Below are 14212 nucleotides of genomic sequence, written 5' to 3' on the forward strand. Positions count from 1 at the left end.
TCAATAGATGCAGAAAAAGCTTTTGACAAAATTCAACACCCATTTATGATAAAAACCCTCCAGAAAGTAGGCATAGAGGGAACTTATCTCAACATAATAAAGGCCATATATGACAAACCAACAGCCAACATTGTTCTCAGTGGGGAAAAACTGAAACCATTTACTCTGAGATCCAGAACAAGAAAAGGTTGTCCACTCTTACCACTAGTATTCAACGTAGTTTTGGAAGTTTTAGCCACAGCAATCAGAGAAGAAAAAGAAATAAAAGGAATTGAAATTGGAAAAGAAGAAGTAAAGCTGTCACTGCAGATGACATGATACTATACATAGAGAATCCTAAAGATGCTACCAGAAAACTACTACAGCTAATTAATGAATTTGGTAAAGTAACAGGATACAAAATTAATGCACAGAAATCTCTTGCATCCCTATACATGAAAGATGAAAAATCTGAAAGACAAATTAAGGAAACACTCCCATTTACCACTGCAACGAAAAGAATAAAGTACCTAGGAGTAAACCTACCTAAGGAGACAAAAAGACCTGTATGCAGAAAACTATTAAGACACTGATGAAAGAAATTAAAGATGATACAAACAGATGGAGAGATATACCATGTTCTTGGATTGGAAAAATCAACATTGTGAAAATGACTATACTACCCAAAGCAATCTACAGATTCAGTGCAATCCCTTTCATACTACCAATGGCATTTTTCACAGAACTAGAACAAAAAAGTTCACAATTTGTATGGAAACACAAAAGACCCTGAATAGCCAAAGCAATCTTGAGAAAGAAAAATGGAGTTGGAGGAATCAGGCTCCCAGACTTCAGACTATACTACAAGGCTACAGTAATCAAGACAGTATGATACTGGCACAAAAACAGAAAAATAGATCAGTGAAACAGGATAGAAAGCCCAGAGATAAACCCACGCACCGATGGTCACCTTATTTTTGATAAAGAGGGCGAGAATATACAATGGGGAAAAGACAGCCTCTTCAATAAGTGGTGCTGGGCTACATGTAAAATGAAATTAGAACACTCCCTAACACCATATACAAAAATAAACTCAATATGGGTTAAAGACCTAAATGTAAGGCCAGACACTATCAAACTCTTAGAGGAAAACATAGGCAGAACACTCTATGACATAAATCACAGCAAGATCCTTTTTGACCCACCTCCTAGAGAACTGGAAATAAAACCAAAAATAAACAAATGGGACCTAATGAAACTTAAAAGCTTTTGCACAGCAAAGGAATACATAAGCATGACGAAAAGACAACCCTCAGAATGGGAGAAAATATTTGCAAATGAAGCAACTGATAAAGGATTAATCTCCAAGCAGCTCATACATCTCAATATCAAAAAAACAAACAACCCAATCCAAAAATGGGCAGAAGAGCTAAATAGACATTTCTCCAAAGAAGATATACAGATTGCCAATAAACACATGAAAGGATGCTCAACATCACTAATCATTAGAGAAATGCAAATCAAAACTACAATGAGGTATCATCTCACACCTGTCAGAATGGCCATCATCAAAAAATCTACAAACAGTAAATGCTCTAGAGGGTGTGGAGAAAAGGGAACCCTCTTGCACTGTTGGTGGGAATGTAAATTGATACAGCCACTATGGAGGACAGTATGGAGGTTTCTTAGAAAACTAAAAATAGAACTACCATACGACCCAGCAATCCTACTACTGGGAATATACCCTGAGAAAACCGTAATTCAAAAAGAGTCATGTGCCACAATGTTCATTTCAGCTTTATTTACAATAGCCAGGACATGGAAGCAACCTAAATGTCCATTGACAGATGAATGGATAAAGAAGATGTGGCACATATATACAATGGAATATTACTCAGCCATAAAAAGAAATGAAATTGAGCTGTTTGTAGTGAGGTGGATGGACCTAGAGTGAAGTAAGTCAGAAAGAGAAAAACAAATACTGTATGCTAACACATATATATGGAATCTAAAAAAAGATAAAAATGGTTCTGAAGAACCTAGGGGCAGGACAGGAATAAAGACGCAGACATAGAAGATGGACTTGAGGACATGGGGAGGGGGAAGGGTAAGCTGGGACGAAGTGAGAGAGTGGCATGGACATATATACACTACCAAATGTAAAATAGATAGCTAGTAGGAAGCAGCCGCAAAGCACAGGGAGATCAGCTCGGTGCTTTGGGACCACCTAGAGGGGTGGGATAGGGAGGGTGGGAGGGAGATGCTAGAGGGAGGGGATATAGGGATATATGTATATGTATAGCTGATTCACTTTGTTATAAAGCAGAAACTAACACACCATTGTAAAGCAATTATACTCCAATAAAGATGTTAAAAAAAAAATCTTCATTGTGCACTGTCTACCCAGGTACAAGGTTCAACCACAATTTTATAAACAATACCGCCTGCCATGCAGATCTGCCAGATAATTTCCTCCCCTGTGACAGCCCTCTTTTGCTTTCTCTCATATATTCTCAGTAGTCCTCATGGTAATAGAACCTTACTCTGAAAACAAGATGGTTCTGTAGAGGAGGAAAGGAGGTGAGTGGTGTTTTTCTGTCTGATTTGTCCTGCTGTTGCTTCAGGTTCATTATTTGCATTTTGTCTTGGTTTTGATAAACTAAATTGTTTATCAAGTATCTTGTTTTCTGGAAGTTCTGCTGAAATGCATTTGAAGATTGCTCAGAGCTCTTGGTGTTTGAAGCCCCAGACATCTATCCTTATTTGGGGCCCTGTGATTTTTCCCATGGAAGGCAGAAAGGCCCCATTTAGTTTGTATTCCCTACTGTGAACAACCAGGTTTCCAGGAATAGAGTTGGCCAAGAAGAGCAGCAAACTGAAGTAAGCACCCTGGGTTATGCCTCTGTGCCTGTGTGTGTGTGGATGTGGGTGGATGGAGAGAGTACTAAGCAAGGATGTGACACTGGGTGGTAACTTAACAGCTATGGGTGGAGAAAGGAAGAGGCATAGATACTGAAAAAAGATCTGGGGTCTAGATAGCTCTCACCAACCCACAAACATTACTATGAAGTCAAAGTGAGTAAAGCATGACCTGCAGCCACAACATGCCCAGACTGAGGATTTCACTTGGTGACTTTCTCTCTCTTTTGATGTTTATTTTGGCCTTTGATATTCCTTATTACTTCCTCTCACTTGAATCAATAGTCCTGAAGAAAGAAATACAAATTTATTTGTGTACGCTTCCCTCTCCTATCCTTACTCTTTTTCTACCCATCTCCCAATGTTTGGGACTGTTCTGCTAGGAGAATTTCAGAATTTTCTCTTTGGTTAGGTTCTTTGTTTCCTCTTTGCCTCTCTGAGAATCTCTTTTAAAATACTGAGATAATGAATCATTGATTATCTACTCACAATTAATATAGTGTTCAGAAGTTTCTTTCATAGAGAGAACACAAGGTGAGTAAAATCTAGGTTACCTGGAATCCCCTGACGTTTCTGATCTTCCCTTTACAATGAGGCTGCTTAAACTCCTGATTTGTCTGTTGGTGGTTGTAAAATGCTTGGAATTGAACACTCTTTCTCTGCCTTTCTCACACCTCAAGATGCCCAATGTCCTGAGATTGCCTCAGGCCCCATGGCATGGCATGGCCATGTAGCATCCCCCGAGACGCTACCCTGGGGAGTACCCCATACTTCGTACCTATTTTTCTTTTCTATTTTCTCCCAATCGCAACGTTCTTGAATGTAGTTTCATCTTCTTCAAGTTGACTGGACAGGTAGTCTGGTAAACTCATTCAAAATCTAGTTCTGATGACTAATAATGAGTTAAGGACTTCCCTTTCACCTTAAATAGGTATATAAATCAGGGATCTTCATTTAGAATATATCACTTGGAGTTTACTATCTGGACAAATTGTGTGTATGTGTATGAGAAGGAGAGAGACAGACAGACAGAAAGACAGACAAACAGAGACAGAGAGAGGGAAAGAAAAGAAGAAAACAAGGGTCTTTTTGGCATCCTTTAAATTGGGCCGTATTCACCATCATGCCGCCTAACTTTATAATCTGTCATGGGAAGGCACTAGGTGGTAAGTATAGAGCCCTGAGTAGTGAACACAGTGAGGGAATAAGAAAATGGTTAAAGACCCTTGCAATGGGTTGACAGTCTGCGGTGCCCACACCCACTCCCACCCCAGGTGCCTCCAGGTACACACCTGCTGATGCCATGGCCCCTGGAGCCGGGGCAGTAGTAGAGAGGGCATTTGTGAATCTGCTAAACACTCCTTTGCTAGTTGGTAGCATGTGTGTCCTGTACATCGAATGAAAAAATTGACTTGTTCAAAATTTAGTTGAGTTGCAAAGGATTTTGTCATGTAGGCTCATTAAATTTTGAATATACCACTGCCTTCCATGAGGAGGCCATCAACTCTTTAGTCACGTTCCCTGAAAAGCTTACAAAAACCCATTTCATTTCAAATGGTGTGAAGCAAAATCTTTGTTTGCTAGTTTTGCATGAAGTTTTATAACTGAAGTCCTGAGAAACGCCTCTGAGATTAATTAGTGGCTGTGATGGAGGTGTGAGTGTTGCATTCTGTCTAGGTTATTTACAAAAACAGGGTTTTGTACATTTTTAAAACATGATAGCTAAAACTGAGCTAATGGTGTTAGCTTAAAATTAGAAGGCTGGAACTAAAGATGCCTGTGGAAAAGACAGAGCTTGTCACTCACAGATCTTCAATCTCAAGCACCTAGATCTCAACATTTTAAAATATGAGAGTAGAGCAATGCCAAGTGATTCTTTCCTTTTGGTGTCATTTTTCAACAAAATTTTCTAATGAAAGTAACAACCATGTTTTTAAAAGGCCCTTGAAAGGTAATTTTTTCCAAAAAATAATACCGCATTTTATACAATTAGTATAGCATTTCAAAATTATTGCACATCAAATATCTTATTTTGTCTTCACAGAATTGCCTAAGACAGATTTTCTCATCCTCGTTTGATATCAAGGAAATCGTCACCAGGTAGTAAGAAAAATAAGACTAGAATCTGGATTTCTTTTGATTCCCCATTTTGCATTGCTTTTATTAGCTCATAAAAGAAGGGGAAAGGAAACAGTACTAGCTGAAAAGTCCTAGCAGAGGTCCATGTTTCCTAAGTGTGGATATGATGGTACTGGTGCTAATGTTTAACTTAGGGGTTCAAATTAAAATTCTTTCTCTACTTTTAGGTAATTTTCTGGTCATAGTTTTGGTAGTCTAACACAGTGATCACTAATTGTTTTAAAATTAAAATTCCTTTAGTAAAGCAGCATAAGAAATTATTTTAACAAATAAACTTATACTTAAATAAATACCTACCTACACTTTGGGGATTACTGGATAGTACTAATTTATTATCAATCAAAACTTAGCCCTCAACTTTTCTCCAGATTTTTATTAGAATTCCGCTTTTTGGTCTATTTTTAATTCTAAATGAGGGGCACACTCCTTTTTAGGTTATCCCAGGGCTCTAATACTTGAAGTTACCTTAGGTTTAAAATTCTTGATATATCAATGTATTAGAATGGCAGAACGGTAAACTCTGAAGTGGTAAGTTTATGAGTCTTTTTGTTTACTTGGATTTTTTCATTTTTACAGTGGGAATGTATTGTACTTTTATAACAGGAAAATATTTTCATACCATTTTAGATAAGCAAAGTTATAAAAAGGAGGAAGGGAGGGAGGGAGGAAACAAGGAAGGAAGGAAGAAAAAAAGAAGAAGATGGGAAAAAGAAGGCAAGACTCTAGTCCAGGCCTTGAGAAGAGCATTGTTAGACTGCAGTGATTATCTTGCTGCGATTATCCTGCTGAGGCCACAGGGCCAGACCACACCCTTGAAGGTGATGTTTCCATAAAGGAACGGGTGTTCCCACTGTTGGTAGTCCTGGGAAAAGAGGCTTAGTCTGGATCTGCAAAGCTCCACTTGGGGGTTAAGTTGGAAGGTGTGGAAATGCCGGAGAGCTCTGATTGGTGGGAGCTGAGTTAGCCCCGACCACAGGCAGGAAGAAGGCTGACTGTGACTGTGTTGTATGGACTCAGTCGCCACATCTAGTAGCAACTGACGGAGGGAACCTGCAGAAGGCCCTTGGCTAGGCTAGAGTGAGGACACAGTCACTGCAGGCGGGTAGCCCTGGAGAGCAGTGATGTCATGAGGATGGTGGGCATCGGGCACAGCGAGGTGGCAAGGTGGGATGCCACGGTGTTGAAACTGGAGGGGCGAGGGGCGGGGGGAGCGTGTTCCTGAGACAGCAGGAGACTTGCCAGGAAAACCTGCCAGGAGACCCCTCGAGGCAGCTAGTTCCTGGGGGTTAAGCTGGTAGGGGTTGCGTGAGGGCAGGAGCGGCTCCTATCATTGTCAAGTTAGATATAAAAAGCAAGCGTGACATTTTCTCATGCCTCAGACTTGTGAGACCTGGGACATTAAGTGGTGGGGAGTAGGCATGGATGAAAGGAAATGCATCAAAATGGAAATGGATGGCATGGACATAGATACACTACCAAATGTAAAATAGCTAGCTAGTGGGAAGCTGCCGCATGGCACAGGGAGATCAGCTCGGTGCTTTGTGACCACCTAGAGGGGTGGGATAGGGAGGGTGGGAGAGAGACGCAAGAGGGAGGAGATATGGGGATGTATGCATACATACAGCTGATTCACTTTGTTATAAAGCAGAAACTAACACACCATTGGGAAAAAAAAAGTGAATGGAAATACGTGTAAATTGTTGAATTAGGGGCATTTTTTTTCTTCATTTTTTTTTTTCCTGTAGTTTTCAAGTCATGTATAGTTTCTGCCACAATTAAAAATAGCAGCACGTTATCAAAGTTATTTGTTGTGTTTGGTTTCAGCCCTCAGGCACTGTTCAATCAGGGTGTCCTTGCTGCCTCTCCTAGTATTGCAGTTACAAAATTATTCTTACTATATCAGTGTATGGAATTAGTCCTTTGCCAGCTCTCAGGGACCTGCTTCTAAGCTGACACTCTGTAGGCTTCAGCTCCTTCAGAGCCCTCCTTTCCCCCTTCTACAAAGAAGAACAAAGGAGGCTAAATTGTATCATATCTAAATACTCAGAAGAGGCAAAGCTGATTGTTATTTTGCAGAACAGTCAGGAAGTAACTGTTGACTGTACCCTTCAAGGGATCTAGAAACCTCTTAAGTTGCACAGCATATTTTAAGATTCAATAAATATTTGTTGAACGAACAATATAATCAATCAGTAAATTAATTAATTCTCTAAGTAATTGCATGCCAGATATTACTTAGAATTTAAATATTGACTCCTTTGTAATAGCTCTGTATTCCTAATATTTTTCAGTACTATAGACTAAGGTTCACCAAAAAAGCTTCCTGAGAGACGTCATACATTGTAGAGTTATACTGTTCAATATAGCAGCCACTAGATTAAAATGCATGCAGAATGCATTAAGATGTGTTGCAAATGTAAAATACGCACTGGGTATTATTTTTATTCATGTTGTTAAATTTTGGTTACATATTGAAATGATAGTCTTGGATATATTAGGTTAAGTTGAATATATTATTAAAATTAATTTCACTGTTTTTCTTTTTAAAATATGGTTACTAAAAATTTTTAAATTTCATGTGTAGGTCATAGGATTTCTATTGGAGAGCGCTATTGTAACAAACATTTTTAAAGGGCAGGGGGATTTACCACATAATTTTAATGTGATTTTATTGTAGTACTGAAAATCTCCTTTCTCATCCTTCTGCTGTAGGTTCTATTGTAAATCCTCATTTCTTCTCTTGGTAATGTAATGATTATTTGACAGGAAAAAGATCATAAGATCAAGCAGCAGTATAAAAACAATGCTGTGCATATTAACTGCAAAACATGGAGTGGGTTAGAAGTTCAGGGACTAAAAGTACAAGAATTTTGTTTAGAGGTTACTGAATGGACGGTAATAAGCCCATGGGCGCAGAGAACACCAAGCATATGAACTGTTGTGAATTTCTGAATATATATCCAAATGAGAGGGACTGTTATTAAGAAAGATTATTGTGTAGTGAAGTACTGTATTTTCAGGTGAGATTTCATCATTTTATGTCTTAAAATCTTACAGATCTATTTTCAAACAAGGTGTGTCCTTGCTGCCTCTCTTGAGGTACTTTTCAGAAATCCCAATCTTAACTCACTATCAAAACCTTGATAAAAATGAATGATATTTGCAAACTGCCAAAGAGAATACTAACCATCCATCTGATAACATTCTAGTCAACAACTCTAATACATTTGGATTATATAAACCCAGTGACTTATCCAAATGTCCTCCCTTAACCACGGTTATATACCATGATCTCAACTACTTTTTTTTTCTTTAATTAATTAATTAATTTATATTTTTGGCTGTGTTGGGTCTTCGTTTCTGTGCGAGGGCTTTCTCTAGCTGTGGCGAGCGGGGGCCACTCTTTTTTTTTTTTTTTTTAAATATTTATTTATTTATTTATGGCTGTGTTGGGTCTTCGTTTCTGTGCGAGGGCTTTCTCTAGTTGCGGCGAGTGGCCACTCTTCATCGCGGTGCGCGGGGCCTCTCACTATCGCGGCCTCTCTTGTTGCGGAGCACAGGCTCCAGACGCGCAGGCTCAGCAATTGTGGCTCACGGGCCCAGTTGCTCCGCGGCATGTGGGATCTTCCCGCACCAGGGCTCGAACCCGTGTCCCCTGCACTGGCAGGCAGATTCGCAACCACTGCGCCACCAGGGAAGCCCTCAACTACTTTTAATCAAGAGTTGATATAAGAAATGGCCATGTGAAATATATGTGAGATGTGTTTGCAAAACTGATATTGTCCATTGGATTTCTCGAAGTCTCTGTGATTAGGATCCATATAAATAATTTGTCCTTGATTTTGGAATCTGTAAAAAAAAAAAAAAAAGTTATCTCCTTGAAAACTCATCTTTCCTTTTGCTCAACAAAGAGGTCCCATGACACTGCTCTTTTGCCTTGGGTAATCATAAGCTCAGAATTAAATTAGTACTTAATTGTGGTAATAGTTTAATTTCTGGTTCTTGATAAAATTATCTTTCTCTAGCTCCTTCCCACTCTCTTATTTTGATTTGAAATACCCTCAGTACCTAACTATAGAGGTGGCTCTTAGTAGGCTGGGGCTCATGCTCAGCTACCCTGGCATGAAAAGTACCCACCACCCACCCTCTACACACAATCCAGCCACATGTGATCCCAGGGAAAGCTTTCACTCTGACATTAGTTGGGGTTCAGCCATGTATTGACTTTTCTGATAGAATATGCAGGGAGTGACAGAAGGCAGACTGAGTAGAGATATAATATGTTAAGATATGCCTGAATATATTCTAACCTTAATTCAAGGTAAGGGAAAAATAACTTTTTTTTTTCTCTTTTTTTGCTTCTACAAAGAATGAAAGCCCTAAAGGAAAGAAAAAAACTCTCTCTGAACTAGTGATAGAAATAAGGAAGAATTAAAGAATTACAAAGTGAAAAGGTGACAATGATTAAAACCTTGAATTAAGAGTCCAGTTGTGTAATGAAGTTGTGCCCGATACTTTATGCAAAATTCTTACTAGTCTGCAAGGCCCTATGTGATCGATTTCCAACCTGCCTCTCCAGCATTATCCTGCCACTCTTCTGCTACAGGCATACTGACCTTTATGTTCCTCAACTGGGCCAACTGGGCCAACCTCCTTCTTGCCTTAGGACTTTTGTACTAGTTGTGATTTCTACCTGAAATACTCTGTCTAAATGTTTATATGTCTGGCTCTTTGTTATACAAAACTTTGTTATAAAAGTTTCATCTCAACAATCAGAGAGACATTTTCAGACCAACCCATTTGAAGAAGCCCCTGTATCTTCAGTCCCTATCGCATCACTTTCCTTATTCATTGCCCTCATCACTGTCTGAAATTATATTTGTCTATGTCCCCTCTTGAATGAAAGCTATCTGATTAGAGATGTTTGTCTCATTCACATCTCTATCCTCAGCACCTAGTGTTACCGGACCAAAATTGGGTCCGCTCACCCACGTGCAATAAAGCCAATCTACTGACACCGGATTATGGTGAAGGAAAGTGCAGCCTTTATTGCAGGCGCCAAGCAAGGAGCCCAGGACAGCTAGTGCTCAAAACACCCAAACTCCTAGACAAGTTTCAGCAAAGCATTTTTAAAGGCAAGGTGAGGGAGGGGCGTCCCAGGATATGTGATCAGCTCGTGCACAGTTCTCTGATTGGTTGATGGTGAGGTAACTGGCCAGTGTCACAGGTGTAACATTATCAATCCTTAGGCTCCAGTAGGTCTGGGGGCTACATGCTCATGATCATCAAAGTAGTTAATTTCTTTCATTTGGTGGTGGTTTTAACATCTGTAAAACAACTCAGGAAATGTGCATCAGATACTATTATCGAGGTACTTCAGAGAGGAGCTAAAGCAGAGGATATGGGGGAGGGCCCCTGGAAGGCCCCATAGGGTCCTGCTCAGTTACACTAGGACAGTGCCAGGCATATAGAAGGTTCTCAGTAAATATTTTTAAATCTATTTATTTACTCATCCATTAGTGTCTTAGGTCAAGTTCCCTGTGAAACAGACTTTCAGATGGATAGTTTAGTGACAGGAGACTTTTGGGATCAACACCTGTGGGCAGGGAAGGATGTAAGACTGGATAGAGGGAGGAGTTGAACTGTGATGGAATCACAACAAAGCTTTAGTCCATCCCACAGGAAACTGGAGTTGGATGACCCTTCAGAGTTGTCCCACCTTGAGGCAAGAGGGCCGGATCTTTATACCTCTGGAAAGGGAACGAAACTTTGGGCTACTCAGGTCTCTTCAGTCAGGGCAATCAATGCTGGGTGTGAGACTCAGCTGAGAGCAGTCAGCCACCAGCTCTGTCCTGAAGGGGGAGGAGGAATCTGGGCTGCAGGGCACATCACCACTACAATTCAATACCTGCTGTGCGCCAAGAACAGGTCTAGGTGCTGATGGTCCAGCAGTGAACTAAAGTAGGAGGATTGGTTCCTCCTTAGTCCTTAGATTCCATATTCTGTCATGCTACAGGGGTATCTTATTCTTAAGATATAATTTATTTAGACTCTTGTAAATAGAGAGTAGAATGGTGGTTACCAGGGACTGGGAGGTTGATCAAAGGACTCAAGCTGCCAGCTATAAGATGAATGAGTTCTGAGCAATAAGTTCATGTACAGCATGGCGACTGTAGTTAACAACACTGTATTATATACTTGAAAGTTGTTAGGAGAGTAGATCTTAAACGTTATCACTACCAAAAATGGCAATTATGTGAGGAGTTGGAGGTGTTAACTAACCTTATTGTGGTAAACATTTCACAGTAGATACATGTATCAAATCATCACATTGTACACCTTAAACTTATAGATGCTATATGTCAAAAATATCTCAATAAAACTGGGGGGGGGGGGAGATATAGTAGTTTATTTGACTACTTTCCTTGTTCAAGGGGGTCTGTATTGCCTGACCCAACATGCCTAAATACCACAACCTGACATTTAAAATTTTTGTCCAAGTCCCCAGCCTTCACTGTCACTACTCACTGTGTCAGTCCAATCTGTGTGTTGTCTTGCCCAGCACACAATTGACTCATTTCTTCCTTTGCCTATATTATATCTCCCAGTCCTCTCTAACAAACTGTCTTACCTCTCTTACACTGCATTTCAAAACTCATTCCTGCAGAATCTTCTCCTATATTAGTACAATGCTATTTTATCTCTTTAATACATCCACATTTATGTAATACTGGAGAAGAGAGTATGGGAATATTAGAAGATGTAAGTGAATGGGAATAATACCTGCCACATAGTAAGTGCCATTTTTAAGCACTTTCTATGTAAATGACTGATACTAAATATTAAGTGTTATAGCCACAAGAATAAAAGGATAGATGCATTCCCTGTTATTAATAAACCTAATTCATGGCATACCGAAGTCAGAAGGGAAAAAAGAGATTATCTAGTCCCAGCATCTTATTTTCAAGATGAGCAAACTGAAGCGTGGTGATATTAAATGAATTGTCTAAGGTCACATATGTGGCTGAACTGGAACAAAAGCTCAGGCTACTTCATTCTTAAACCAGTATACTTTTCACCTCCCCAGGCTAGCTCTCTTTGATATCTAGCTGTGCATATGAACAAATGGCCACCCTCATCTCTACTTGGGAGGTGCCAGATGCTAAGAGCTTGAGGTATTCGTAAAGGGAAGTGAACACTTTGGGTTGTGGTATTCGGAGGGAGCTGGGGACGATGGAAACCAAAACCAAAGGGCTGATAGAGTTTAGAAAGGTGGAGGTTATGGGTGGGGCAGGGCAAGCATTTCATTTGGCAAATGTTTGGAAATGAGAGAATATAAGGTATGTTCAGGAGGAAATCCATGGACAGTCTAGCCGGAGATAAGAACTAAGGCTAAAAGACAGCCTGTCCTGTGGGCCACAGGCACTTCCTAATGTGTCAGGAAACGATGCTCTCATTCTCCCACCAGAACTTACAACTTGATGCCTGAAAAGATTTCTACATAGCGCTAAACGTTTGTTTCTAACAGGAGAGGAGTCATCCGTTCACTGCCATGCTGCTATCACAAAGAGACTTGCTGCTTTTGTTTTGTTTGCCAAGAACAAGAGGCTGGCTTCACCATCCCACTCATAACTTGGCTACCATGCACTCTTTCCTCTTACTATGAATACTCATGTGAAAACTTTGTAGCTATTTTAGGTACTTTGCATAGAATGGCCTTCTGGATGATGCTGAGCTACTTGTACTCTTACAGTGAGCTGGTAGTGGCAACTTGCAGGGTGAAGTGCTTGTTAGTAATTAAATTCTGATGAACAGTTAGGAATGCAAGTATTCCAGGAGAGCAGAGCTCCTCACAGGTTAAGTGTGCCCTGGCATTGCAAGTGTGACCAGTCGCACATTCATTTGGCAGGCATTCAGTCTCCATGACCTCCATGGAGCACAAAGGCATTGGCACTGAGGGACGCTATCAGTGACATTGAGTGTTTTCAATAAGCCGTGGTCTCCCATCAGTGGGGAAATCCTGAGGCAATCCAAAATCATTTATCAACACGCGCATCAAAGCCAAAGCAAGAAAGTCATTTCCAAAGTGAGAAATGCCTATTCTGTGTCGTGGTTCCCAGACAAAGCCCTTTCTTGTACGATACCAGATGACAAAGGATGCAGCTGCTCTACTATTGGATGCGTGTACAAAACAGGCAAAGAGGAATAGTTGCTACACATGCCATACATAATCCCTATCCCAACTGGCTCAGAGAACTGCATTCTTTTCTGTGTGTCATAAATCAGATGACATGGGAAAGTCATTTTAAAAATAGTCCCTTCATGGTAATGAATAAGTTCAGTTGTCTCAGGAGGCCAAGTGTTGGTTTCAATTAAAAAAAAAAAACAACTAACACTACTTTATATGTGGTGTTAGGATAAGGTGTGGCATTTGAATATGATTGCTGAGATTTGGAATACCAGAAATATCAAGCGTTTTGAGAAACAGATGAATAAGAGGTAAAGAACCTACTGGTCCTTACTTAATACTTTTTAATAATACAACAGAAGTTGGAGATTCACACTCTCTGTTTCCCATTTTCTGGATGACTCCAATCATTCAGATAAGATCCATAGACTGGGAAGCCAAGGACCAGACAAGTTGTCTCCACTCTCCCTACACGGGCCCTTGATATGCCCAAGGGTTCCAGTGAGTGTTCTTGTGACTTTCTCACTATGAATGAACAGTTCTTGGTTGCCATGATTTCTGGCTCTTCTAGGTCAGGGACACATTCATAATAAACCTCTACCCTATAACTCTTGTAACAGGTTTGTATTAAATCAGCCCCATTATGTTGTAATTCCAACAACTGGTTTCCTATCTAGTGCCTCTGTGCTTGGGTCCCTGTGTTGGTTTGCTGACTGTTAGTGAGTTCTTTTGGGAGTGGGATTCAGTTTCACCCTCCTACTCATTTTAGAGATAGGGGAACTTCCCCCAAACTCAGATTGCCTGACTGAAGCCCTACAACCTCCTGCTGGGTCTCTTAAGGACCTCTAACTGTGCTCTAATCCTTCAGTCTCCTCTGACTCTCTTTTCCAACCCTGCAGGGCTTTGGTTCAGGCTTTGTCTGACCCAATCCCCCCATCCACCAAGCTAGTTTCAATGGCCAAGATTGTAGGACACAAATACTTCCCT

General features: G+C 40.3%; 1 long non-coding RNA gene across 1 annotated transcript in view; it reads left to right on the forward strand.

The window, feature by feature from the left end:
* The first annotated feature begins 1384 nt into the window (after positions 1-1384).
* LOC309642043 overlaps positions 1385-14212 on the forward strand; it is a 371803-nt gene continuing 358975 nt past the window's right edge. Inside the window, exon 1 of the long non-coding RNA XR_014252932.1 lies at positions 1385-1929. This is a non-coding gene — a long non-coding RNA (uncharacterized lncRNA). The remainder of the gene's footprint in view (positions 1930-14212) is intronic.

The sequence above is a fragment of the Balaenoptera physalus genome (assembly GCF_965194825.1).
Source record: "Balaenoptera physalus genome assembly, chromosome: 13".
Taxonomy (NCBI): domain Eukaryota; kingdom Metazoa; phylum Chordata; class Mammalia; order Artiodactyla; family Balaenopteridae; genus Balaenoptera; species Balaenoptera physalus.